We start from the raw sequence: 13,627 nt of genomic DNA, 5'->3' as shown, positions 1-13,627 counted from the left end.
ACCACACAACTAGTGATAAATAATTTTACAATATACAATAATTGCGCCAAAATTATACATGGGGTTACACTTTTTAAATCACATCAGAGAACTATATGTTTTGTTCATTTTAATTTCATTACTTTTAATGCTTTAAAGAATCACCAGATGGATAATTCCTATTTTGTTTTCTCTGTTTAGCTTTAATTCAGTATATATTCTCTCACTTTATTATACATTTTGAAATGAAGGAAAAATGTTCACACATTCAACTAGCAATGAGTATAATGTCAAGACTTCATGAAGGTGCATTTTGAATTTCCATTTCTTCCTTCATATTTTCAACATATATCAAGATTTTTTTATTTTTTTAACTTTTTTTATTTTCACAGACTGCATTTTGATGTATTGTATACAAGTGGGGTACAACTTTTCATTTCTTTGGTTGTACATGATGTAGATTAACACCATTCGTGTAATCACATGTACATAGGGTAATGATGTCTTCCTCATTCCATTATCTTTTGTACCCCCACCCCCTCCCTCTCATTTCCCTCTGCATAATCCAAAGTTCCTCCATTCTTCTCTTACCCTCCATCCCCCACCCCCATTATGTATCATTATCCACTTATCAGAGAAAACATTTGGCCTTTGGTTTTTTGGGACTGACTTATTTCACTTAGCATGGTATTCTCCAATGGGGAAAAAGGCACACTTGTACATTGCTGCTGAAGCTGCAAATTGGTGCAGCCACTCTGAAAAGCAGTGTGGAGATTCCTCAGAAAGCTTGGAATGGATCCACCTTTTGATCCAGTTATCCCACTCTTTGGTTTACGCCCAAAGGACTTAAAATCGGCATACTACAGTCACATCAATGTTTATAGCAGCTCGATTCATAATAGCTAGATTGTGGAACTAACCTAGATGCCCTTCAATAGATGAATGGATAAAGAAACTGTGGTATATATACACAATAGAATATTATTCAGTCCTAAAGAAGAATAAAATCATGGCCTTTTCAAGATTTTATTTATATTGTTCATTAGGCATAATGAAATGGGAAAAGAACAAAAAAGAATTAGGAAGGAATTTTATTCTGTTTCACATTCTTATATTCTCTTTCAAAAGGTTTCTATTCATTCTCTATGAATCCTACTATAAGTTACATTTATTCTGAGGTTTAGTGTCCTTCATACAGTAAATATTGGATATGTTTTCTACTGGGTATATATTTTCTACATGATACAAATTTACCACTCATAAAACTTGATGATGTTGATAATAATTATAAAAGGAGAGGAAGGTAAGGAAGATAATGATAAGTACAATAAAGATGGCAATAGCTATTAAATGTTGGATGCTTGCTGCATACTCTAAATTTAGGTGACATACATTCATATATACATATGTATGCATAAATTGTCTTGTATTCATTTCTACATGCAATACTCGAGGCAATCAGTAAAAAATGTTCTACTATTTTTCCGATTTGATATTTAAGAACATACATTAGAGATGCTTATTAAATTTAAATGTTGACCAGTTTTATTTTTTGAGATAAAATTACTTGTACAAATGTTAGCTAACTTGCCCTCTAAAGCATACACTGTTTTTGAGGACCTATTATATGCTTACCCCTGTATTAACATCCTCATAAACTTTAACCCTCAAAAATCTTGCAAAGTTTGTATTTTTTTTCCTATTTAACAGTTAATGAAACAGTCTCAGAGGTATATAATTGCTTAGGAAAAGCATGAGGCATCTTACCCGACTGACCTTAAAACATCTACTTCCCAATAGTGTATGCAACTTCAACTTATAGAAGTATTTCAGAGAATTTAATTATGTCAAAATATGGACACAGTTTATTACATTAAAAAAGAACCATTAAATTAAAGGTTGCTTAATGAGTCATTTATAGTTATTTTAATTTGAAGGAATTAAATACACACTAAATATGTGATAAGAGCAAATAACATTTGCAATTTGATTACAAATTATTCTTGATCCTTCAAAATGTATTCAGGGATATTTCAGTCAAATGGTTGTAGATCCGAATTTCTTAAAAACAGTGATGAATGTTGGAGGAAAAAGATGTTTCTGTGTTTTTAAAGAATAATGCTCTCCAAAGAGCATTATGTTTGATGACCAAAGATGATTTAAATCTGTAAGTGATTAGAATGATCTTTATTTTCCTGGAAAATAAAATGCAAGAATTGTCAGAATTAATTATCTTGAAAGACATAATTCTGTACATTCTGCTCAGAACTAAGTGTGGCAGCCATGAAAATGTTTCTCAGATCCCCTGCTGCAGAGAACATAGTTGACTGACAGTCCCAGCTGCCACCTATGACAGTCCACCATCCTGTTTGTCTAAGACTATATTTATCCCTGCCAATTACTAAGTGTGATGGGGATATTAGTACTACCTTAATAGGTACTTTTGGCTTGAGGACTCCTCATCAACCTGGCCGAAATTTTCTTAGAATTGCACATTCTGACTCTGCCTGTGTGGTTGATCTCCCTCTCCCCTTCTTTCACAAGCAGTGCAGTCCATGGTCTCTGTTTGTCTACTTCTGCTCTGGCTCCTCTTTATTCTTTACCTCCATGTGTCTTTCTTTACTATCCTATCCCATCTTGATGTCTGCATTACAAAGTGACCAAACTAACACCAAATTAATAAACCCATGCTTGAAAGAGGAATGGAAATGAGTCAAAGTGAACTACTTATTTTGAACATTATTTCTAGGACCATGTGTTGAACTTGGAAGCTCATTGAACTTGGAAGAAACTTGAAGAAAGAACCTGATATATTGTCTGACAAATAAGGTATGAACCTCATATTTGAGAAAAAAAAAATCATTCTAATAGGTCAATCTTCTTTTAAGAAACGAAGTCCAGATTTCTAAGTTCATTTCTTTGCAGGTTTGGGCTAGCAGTGAGGGCTAAGAAGAGGGAGAAATAATCAGTGATGTCTTTCACATACTTTGCTGTCATATGTGCTGGAAAGAGATACAGCTTAAAACTTATTTCTGATAAAAACTTTGTGAATTAAACTTCTATTGCTAAGAAAAAATCTGAAGTGTTCTTTCATTTAGAAACTAGAATGAAAAAGTATCTTTTAAAATATCCTTCAATATTAAGAAGGCTAATAGCAGACAATTTGGGGACTTTTCACACCTAACTTTATTTGTGCATTCATTCATTTATTCATTCAGTTGTTATTGAACTTCTACTTGTGGCATGAACTCTACAAGGGATTTTAAATACAAATATGAATAAAATACAACTCTGACACACACATAAAACGTGATGTCTCATCAATGTGTCAGCCAATGAAGTTAACATTTTAGAAAGTGGGAAAATATTTGTGATGAGCAAGTGAGAATGTTAATGGAGTGTGAAAGAAAGACAACTAATTCATGGTGAAGGTACCAGGACAGGCTTCCCTTAGGAAATAATGCTCAGGATAAGTCATGAAAAGTGAGCAGAGTAGTCAAGGAAACAGAGTGGGCAAGGCATGCAAGTGATAGCATTGCTGTGAAAGGGAGCATTGGTGCAAAGCACTCAGAAACCACAGGAGCAGAAAAGAGGAATTTGGGAAAATAGATGAGAATTCTTGATGTAGAGAGGGAAATAAAGATTAGGAGAGACCTTGCCTGCTCTACCAAGGCGGAATGGTGTTCTTTGGTCAGTGTGGAACTATTCAAACTCTTTTAATTGGAGCCTTTGAGAGTGAACTTACAAAAGTCTGTATGATAAAGATGAGCACCTGAATGGCAGCTGCTGCTTTCTTTTCCTTAATAAAATTGTCTAGCATTTTCTCCTCTTGCAATTCTTAGATGAAACTGTTTAGAGCAAGCATCAATTTTTCAAACATATTCATCCATAGATAATGTCTTTGTGGTTTTTTATTCTGAAGTCCATTTTACCTGATATCAGATATCAACATTGTCACCTGATTTATACTTGTGATACATTCGTATTATCCTGTGTAAATCACTATACTTCATGTGATTTTCTTAAACAAAGTATATATAATTGGGTCATGTCCTTTAAATCATGTCTCCATTGTCCATCTTTTAGTTAATGTATTGAGAACATTTATATTTAATATAATACTGATATATTTGGGCTTATGCTTGTCAATTCATTTTTAGTTTTCTGCTTCTCTTCTGTTTTCTGTTTCTCTGCTTTATTTTTTGATTTACTGTGTATTACTTTAAACACAATTTTACAATTATAACCTGTCATCTTAGTGTTGGCACCTATTTATTGTCATTTTTTTATATTAAACTTGAGATCTCCCTGATTCTTGTTTTCATTTTGTTTGTTTTGTTCAAATTTCAGTGCTGAGGATCAAACCTGGGAACTTGCCCATTTTAGGCAAGCCCTTTACCATTGAGCTGCATCTCAAACCAATGAGCCTTTGTTTTAATTGAAATATTGTCATTGCACTATAAAACTATCTCATTGAGGTTTTTCGTTTTAGCTCTATTTCTAATACTGCTCTAAAGCTCTATTTCTAATACTGCTCTAAAAGATAGGTATGACACTCTGTCTTTTCACTAATAGATAGGTGTAGAAGTGAAGGTTTCCAAATCCCTCCATGTATATCTATGAGAGAAAGCCTCCTGTGACTCCTGAGAAGGGCTGGGACTTCCAGCTCACCACTGGGCATTCACTGACACTATTGCAGGCCATGAGGTAGTGCATGAACTTGTTGCCATTGGGTGGTGGTAAGGAAATTTCTTATTTTCTACTGGACCCCCTCTGATATCACTCCTATTAAGGAAGAGGAAGCAAATTCATAGTTACTTCTGGGTTGTATGGACCGATGTGATCTACATTGTCAGTATAAGAAAGGGAACCTCCTTAATCTATAGTGATGATAAAAGTCCTGGTTTCCTATCTGGCCTTCTCTACCAACACTGGCAGAAAGTTCATGTGTTTCATTATATGTATATGAAAGTCTATGGGCTTCCTATTAAATTTCAATGGCATTAGTGAGAATAGAGTCATAATATTTTCTATTTTTTTTTTTTTTTTTTTTTGACTGGAGATAAGTGGTCATTTAAGTTTTGCTAGACTGCCTCTCTTGGTCTTTGTCTATAAAGAAGAGGTGTTTTTAATTTTGTTGTTGCTGTTTTGTCTGTACCCACTGACATGTTCAGTTTTCTACCTCTCCAACATTCAGTCTTGGATAAAAATGTACAAAATGTCAAAATTAAAACCCAGAGACTCACCACCATGTTGCTTTTTGGGTCTTATTTGCAATGTAACTAATTAGACTGCCAAAGTGTCCTGCATGCTGACAGAACACAGGAGACTCCTAGGCCAAAGACAAAGAGCTGTTTGCTTTTATCACAGCAAACTGCATGATCTTCAGCATACTCTTCTCAGTTTTCTTTTAACTCAAATATCACAAGGGCAACATGAATGTGAATAGGATTAGATAGTTGCCTGCTCTTGTGGTGGTTAGCATTACAGTACAGGAACCATGAACTTTAATAATTGGCAATGCTTTCAGTTCCAGAGAAAGATACTTCATATATGTTCCCCACGACTATTCATTAAAACATATCATACAAAATGTTGTTTGGAGCAGAGGGTAGTCACAGCCAGTGCATGCTTACATGTAGTGAAAAGTTTTGTTATTGCATTTCTATTGTTTTCTTTCTCTCCCACTAAAGTTCTATGGTTACACTACTGGGATCAAAGTGCAAGTGCAAAATTAGTTCTTTTGGTTTTATTTTCTGCTTCCTTCTTGCCAACATACCTTCCTGCCAACCTGCCTAACTTCCTTCTTTCCTGTCTTCCATCTTTCCTTTCATTTTGCTCTTGTTATTGATGCTAAAAATAGGTTTTAGTCTAAGATGATTTTGAGTATATTGGAAACACTGTCACAGACCTATTGGTAACTGAGACAGTCATTCATCATATTCTAGGCTTTTGGATTTCTAGTATGTTAAGTATGCAACTTTGTACATGCATTCACATTTTTCTATTCTTTGATTGTGTTTTTTTCTAGATCTTCTCTAACACCTACTTTCATTGATTGTCATATGCTGTAGTCATCCATCAACTGTGTCAGCTTAGACTTCATTACCCTGCAGAAGTCAACACCCCGAGGCCTATGAATTCTTACTATCTTGGAACCCAACAGGTCCTTTGTTTCAGTTCCAAATTAATTCTCTATATTTGTGCTTATGATATTTTTATTTTTTCTTTTCATGTAGGTATGCCTTTTTAATTATTATAAAATGTACTTCTTATGTATTTTATCTATGTTTTTGGAGTTGCAGCAGAATTTATAATCAGTGCTAGCAGTGCTATTTTGATTAAAGATTTGTTTTACTTCCTCAATCAGGATCAAAACAAAGACTTTTAGTTTTGGGGAAAAAATCCAAAATCATCATCTCATTGGAAATGATTACATAATCATCATGAATTGGACATAAAACTGTACCTAAATAAATATGCTAAGTAATTCCCTCTAGTAACATACTGTTGAATGTACTATTTAATGGGATCCTTTCAAATGTTAAATACCATCCTTTGGATTTCTTTTATATTATTTATGGTTTAACTGTGTATTTTTCTTTAAAACAGAAACTCTTGATTGAGAATTATCTATTCAAATGTTAATATATAAGCAGATGTATGTTATTTTTTACATGACCAGCAGTGTACTTAATGTTGTGATTTTTAAAAAGCAAAAATACACAGACACACACACACGCATGCACACACACATGCACGCACACACAAATCCCTGTCCTCATTAAACTTTTGAACAATTTTTCTTAAAAAAAAGTAAACTTTCTGATGAGTACATAATAGGCAAATCAGGAAGATCATCAATCATGCAGTACTTTTATTTATATCAATGAGCCCAGATTTCCCTCTTTCAAAATGTCTACTATGGTTATAAGATCAATAAAATAAGGCTAAGCATAGTTCTGTTTTTAGAGAGTATAATAGCAAAGCATAGATAGGGCCACACAATTTCTGTATCATTTTGCTAAACAAAAATAACACACAGAAACAATGCCTGTCTTTGGAACTTTGATCTCTAAATCCATCAATATTTTCTTTTCCTTTTAAACTCATCAAATCTGCTTCATATCAGCACTTCCCCCACAATTTTGCCATGAAAATTAGATACAATCACTGAAACATCTGGCTGTTTCAATGAGCACAGAATTTTATTTCCAATCTCCTCCAAGGACATGTTTTCTGAATACTGCATGAGAATATTTAATTTTTTATACTAGAAAAGTCAATGAAGTTTCCATTGAAACTTATATGTAAGTATCTATAGCATGTTTTAATACTGATTGTATTTAATATAGAGTCATTATCAATACACAGAATCCAAAAAAAATGCCAAATATAATTTCTCAAGCCTTTAGCTGGCTTCCTTTGTTACTGTCTGATCATGAAATATCTGAAGCTACAGAAGATAATATGTTCCTAAGATAATTCAACAGATTAGTTGAACTTTACATAGGAGCAGGTACATCATGAAGACATTCTGTACCTGTCAGACATCACTATCTATTTGCAAACATTAAAGTTGAAATCCTGAAATAGTCCTCCATTTATGTATGATTTTCTCAGTCAAGAGAAATTGAGGTCCTTTGGGGGGAAAACAAGAGGACAGATAAAGTTTAGATGAGATTGGCATCACTTTGCCTGGAATGATTTGATTACATATGCTTGTAGATTCTGACAGATTTTATCTAGAGGTACATCAATATCTTTTGACAGTATAAAATTTTAAAACAATACAAAGTGCAGGCATGATATCTATATGCAGAACACATATATGCAGATTGTGCTCCTGTGTACTTTAGGAACCTGAAATCATCTGTTTTCTTATTTCCTTATAAAAAAGAATTATACATTAATGAAAGCTATGTGAAATATTATAACCTATATAGTCTATACACAGTTTCATAACTGCTGGTAAGCCTATTCCCTTTGAATCTTTATTTAGTTAGTGTCTTTAAAATTAAATAACACAGTTATTTGTTTCTGTAGTTAGTAATAAGCATTGCATATTATAATGTACATACACATGAGAACCCCTTTCATCATTTGTGTGCACCATTAGATACTTTAAATATTTAAATTTACTATATAATTGTGCCTAATATTTAACATGAAAAGTAACTAAACTAAACATGAATAATCCATCTGGAGATATTAATAAATTTCTATATTTAAAGAAAATAATTTGTCAGAACTGTTGTTTTTAGTTTATCTTATTATCTAGGTAGAATACAGCCAAGTTGGCCAAATAAAGATCCTGCTTAGTCATAAAAGTAGCAAGTGACAGAAAACATTTAATGATGTCTCCATTCGTACTTTGATAGAGGCTATAATAAAATGAGATGGAAATAGAAACTATTAGGTACTCAAGTTGGCACAAGTTCAGTATCATTTCACAAGGTATAGATTTTGACTATGGCTCTGCACCTTATGGGAATATGTTTATTCATGAGATTGTAATAACTGAGGATATTTGAAGATATAAATTTAATACATGCTTGACATTAAATATCAAGTAAATTTTACATATCATCAAATAGGATATTACAAACTAGATAAGCATTAAAACTGGTAAGCAGATGCATGATCAAACATCATTTGGGATGTTTCTGTGAAGGTATTTTCTGGAAAATATTAACATTTGAATCAGTGGATTTTGACTAAAGCCAATTTTCCTCTATAACATAGGTGCATGTCTTCTAATCAGTTGCAGGCCTTAACTAGCCAAAGGCTACCTTCCCTGAGAAAGAAGAAACTCTTCCAGGAGACTGTATATGAACTCAAACTCCAGCTCTTCCCTGTGCCTCCAACCAGCTAGCCTCCCTTACTGATTTTGGAGTTGTCAAGCTTCCATAAGTCTATGAACCAATTCCTCAAAATCAAACCCTCCACCATCTTACTGTCTTTGTCTATATCTATATTTTTATCTGTATTTATTTCTATCTAGCTATTTACACACATCTCTCTCTGTCTCTGTTTCTCTTTCTCTCTCTCCATATATATATATATAATTTATATATATATATATAATTATAATGTATATAGGATTCTCTAGAGAATCCTAATAAGATTTCTGTAATAGGAGGCTCTCTTGTTTCAAATACAGACATTGGTAAAGGATTCTGCTGTAACAAATGATTAAATATCTGGTAGTGGATTTGGCATTGGATAATGGGTACAGGATGGAATGCTATTGAAGTGTTGTAAAAAAACCTAGACTGCCTTGAGGAGACTAAGCTGCATTCTAAAGTTGATGGAAAATAATATTTTTAAGAGAGTAATTTGATTGTTTAGTTAAGGACATTTCTAATCAAAGGGTTGAAGGTATGGCCTTATTTCACCTTACTGTTTATAGTGAAGTGTGAAAACAGAATAGAATAATTTTTAAGAAGAATTGACAAACAAAAAGGAACTAGAACTTAAAGATAAGGAAAATTCTCAGCCTATCCACAGTCACAAAAATAATAATAATAATTTTAAAGGTATTTAGAAGATAAACCAAACCTATTAATTTGGTGAAGAAATTACGGGTATGAATCCCAGCACAATTAACCATCTGAGCAGAACCCAGAAACAGGCATGGGTTATACAAGTAGAAGCACTGCCAGTTTGGACCAAAGTAGACAAATAAGAGGAAAGTTGTTCAATTTCTGAGATTCTATCAGATGATAAAATAAAGCTATCAAGATGTAAAGTTGGGTTATTCTTCCAGAAAATGTAAGACTAACTGGGAAGGAAACTGAGAGATCAGCAGAAGCTGCCAGTCTTATCACCCCTGGTCCAGAGGCAGAGAAGCAGAAACAAGGCTTTCTCTTCTTTGGCTTTAGAGATCAGGACCACTACATCTTTTTCACTGAACTTGGTTGTAGACCAAGATCAAAGGCGTGACACTGTTGTCATCCTGGTGGAACCACAGATAGAATGTAGAAGCACAGAGGCAATTATAAATATTCCTGAGACTTAGAGTATACTGGAATTTTCCCTGCTAAATTTTGCACTTTCTGAGACCCATGACCTCTTTTCTATTTCTCCTGATTTGAAATGGGAATATCTAACCCATACTTGTTCTACCATTTCATTTTTGAAATGGAAAATTGATCTGGTTTCAAAGATTCACAGTTAGAGATTAATTTAGCATAATGATGAATCATATCTCAAATCTCATCTATATTTTATTTTGATGATATTTAGATGAGATCTGGGATAGAGCTGATGCCAGATTTGATTAAGACTTTATGTTGTTGAGATGCAAATGAAAGTATTTTGCATTTGAGAAGGACATGAATTCTGGGAATTCAGAGAGCAAAACTTTGTGAGATAAATTGTGTCCTCCCAATTCATACATGAAAATCATAACTCCCAATATGTAACTGCATTAGAAATAGGTGTTTAAATAAGTGATTACATTAATATGAAACTTTTAGAATGGGTCCTAGTCCATTCAAAAGTGAGTGGTATCCTTATAATAAAAAGAAATGTGAACACATAAAGAGTTACTAGGTGTGTGTACCCACAGAGGAAATCCATGAGAGCACTCAGTGAACAAGGAGCCATATGCAAGCCAACGAAAGAGATTTCAGAAGAAGAAACTAAATCTTCCTACACCTGGATTTTGAACTACTAGTCTACAGAAATGTGAGCGAATTAATTTCTCTTATTTAGGCTGTCCATTTTAGTGGTATTTTATTGTGTCAATCACAGCAAAAAAATACAATAAACATAATCTTATTTGACTGGTCAGAATGAACTTTCAAAACTCCAGTATATATATTTTTTTTAAATTTCAGGATTCATTTGTTGGAAATGGCCAATGAGAAAAAGAGATTTCAACTTCAACATAGATTTAATTGTATTAAAATACTTCCAGCCAAAGCTATGAACATGAGTATATATATATAAACCTCAATTAGATAGCTCTTAAATGCTAAGAATTAGAGGTAATTAAAGAAATATTATTATGTTGTTGACTGAAAAAGTAAATAAAGTCATAAACTTGAGTAGTACATTCATTATTGAAGATTATAATAGAAGGGGTAGTACATTTATAGCATCTTCTTAAACTTTGAAATGATTCTCTTCAATTAAACATCACTTGATAGTTTACAAAGAAGCTAAGGAGTACTTCATTAACCATTAGATTGCACAGAAGAGGATTCCTCAGATTCCTCAGGACAAGTTTTTCTTTAGAAGAAAATGTATCATCTTCCCTCAATCTATAAATCAGACAAACGGCCAAGCTGAATACATAATTCTTGTTGTGAATACTCAGTAAGAATTACATTCTTGTGGAATTTGCCACAAGAATTTTACATAGTAATATAAAACTTTAAATTATTTTGGCAGCTGATGAGAAGAATATTACAAATGAGATATGATACAAAGCTGACAACTTCAGAAAAGATTAATGCACTATGGTAAAACAAAAAGCAGAAAATTGCTACTTTCTTTGAAGCACTATGACCAATTAGTTAAATAATTCTACTGGCTGATTGTGCTGTTGTGCACCTGTAATGTTACTCCTTGGAAGAAGGAGGAATGAGGTTCACAAATTTGAATCTAGAAGAGCAACATAATGAGACCCTGTCTCAAGAAAAAAAAATTGTTTTACTTCAGTCTTAATGTTCTTTAAGTTCATTTGTTCTTCCTTTTGATGTCATTGGAATAGCTCAACTTCTTATTACTTCATAATGTTAATTCCACAGTCATAAATTCTGTAATATTTTTGGTCACATATTTATTTAAAGTAAGGATTAAGATCTTAAATATCAAAAGTCACATTTATTTCCAATAATTTATAATAGTGTGTAACAATTCAACATGAATGTAATCTTTATCTCAGGTTACTCACTAGCTATAACATGGAAGTGGCAGTAGAAGGTATAGGATGGACTAAATATTTTTCATATGAGACTAATACTTGAAAGATCTTACTGATGCAATTGCAGTGACTAAAATATATTGGGGCTCAAAAATTAAGACATATCAGTTTTCATGGATTGTTGGGGAATCACTGTCTTGCTTTGGAGAGAAAAAAATGAGATCATTTATGAAGACTGTGCAAAAATATGCACATTTGTGGTTTGCCTCAGTAAAAAATTGCAATGTAACTAATGAAGTCTCATGTGAAGTGAAAATCATTCACTTTACGGGAATAAAGGCATAAAATTGATGAGATCTCCAATTAAAAAATAAGAACAAATGATCTGGATTTAAGAATATATCTGCTGTAAACATTATCAAGGAGAAAATAAAAGCATGGTCTCTGCTTATTCTGGAAGCACTGTAACAAAGAAGTCTTTGAAATGGTACTAAAAGTACTATTTCCAGTAGCCAAAGTAGTGTATTTTTAAGAATAGTATGATCAGCTGTATCAAGTGCTATAAAACCAGAAAAATACGGTGGATTTTATACTTAAAAATGAAGAATTTCAAGAAAGCAGAAAGATTATTTCTGGTTCACTAAGATGGTTCATTTAATATAATTAGAGGAAATGTACATTAATATAGGCCTCTCAAATGATTTTGTGGTAAAACTGTTGATTTGGGTACTCTCCCAATTTATAACAATAGTAATCAAACGAGATCTTGTTAAATTCCTAGACAAAAAGTTAAATCATCAATAGATGCAAACTATTAAATATGTATTATCCTTACTACTAGCTATATGTTTATTTATTAAATATATGGATATAAATAAATTAAATAAAGAAAAGTAATGACATGCATGGAAATTTTGGCATTATTAAATTAATTTATACAATTAATTATAAACCAAATAATTTTATGTGTATTAATTTTCAGCTACTAAAGATAAAATTTTCAATAACTTATAAGATCATTTGTTTAAAAACTTTACATAGTCATTTTATTTAGATTATCAAATCCTTATTTTTTAGAATATTTTTGTTGCAAACTTTTGAAGACATTAATGAATGTGCTTGGTCTTATGCACATGAAATAACCTTGTGCTGACAGCATAATAATACTGAAGGAAAGCTTTTAAAATAATATCAATTTTCCATAATACACCATGCATAGTGCATGATAATCAGGTGCTCTACAAAACGATTTTTGATGTAATTTTTTCTCTTTTCTTTCATACCTTTTCAAAGTTGATGCATCATCAAAACATTTTGTTTCCTTATGAGTTTCAAAAAAAGAAAGTAAAAAAAATCCCGTGACCTTCTCTACAATTGGCTGAAACTTTGATGCCTTTCATTCGAGTCTCCATTAGTGGAAAGTGGTTTTAGCTAGCTGTACTCAAGCATTTCAGTCAATTACCAGCTTTTATCTTGTTGTTATCATAAAGGGCCATTTCTTTCCTAAAATGGTCAATTAAGTTCATGAAAATAAATGGTGGGGAATATAAAATTTGTTAGCCATTCTGTCAGGAGTACACTGGTCTTAGGGAAAAACATTTCAGAGGATTTCTTAATGAATAGAAATAGCTTTCATCCCAGGAGATGTTTGTTCGCATTTCTTTTTTTTCTGTAGCCACAATTCACAGTTAACAACGCAGTAATTGAGTATTTGAAAGCTCTTAAAATATCTACCACATACTTAAAGAAGGGTCCTATGTTTTTGCTTAACTA

Source organism: Sciurus vulgaris, assembly GCF_902686455.1.
Source record: "Sciurus vulgaris genome assembly, chromosome: 6".
NCBI lineage: Eukaryota > Metazoa > Chordata > Mammalia > Rodentia > Sciuridae > Sciurus > Sciurus vulgaris.
Note: the sequence above shows the minus strand (reverse complement) of the source record.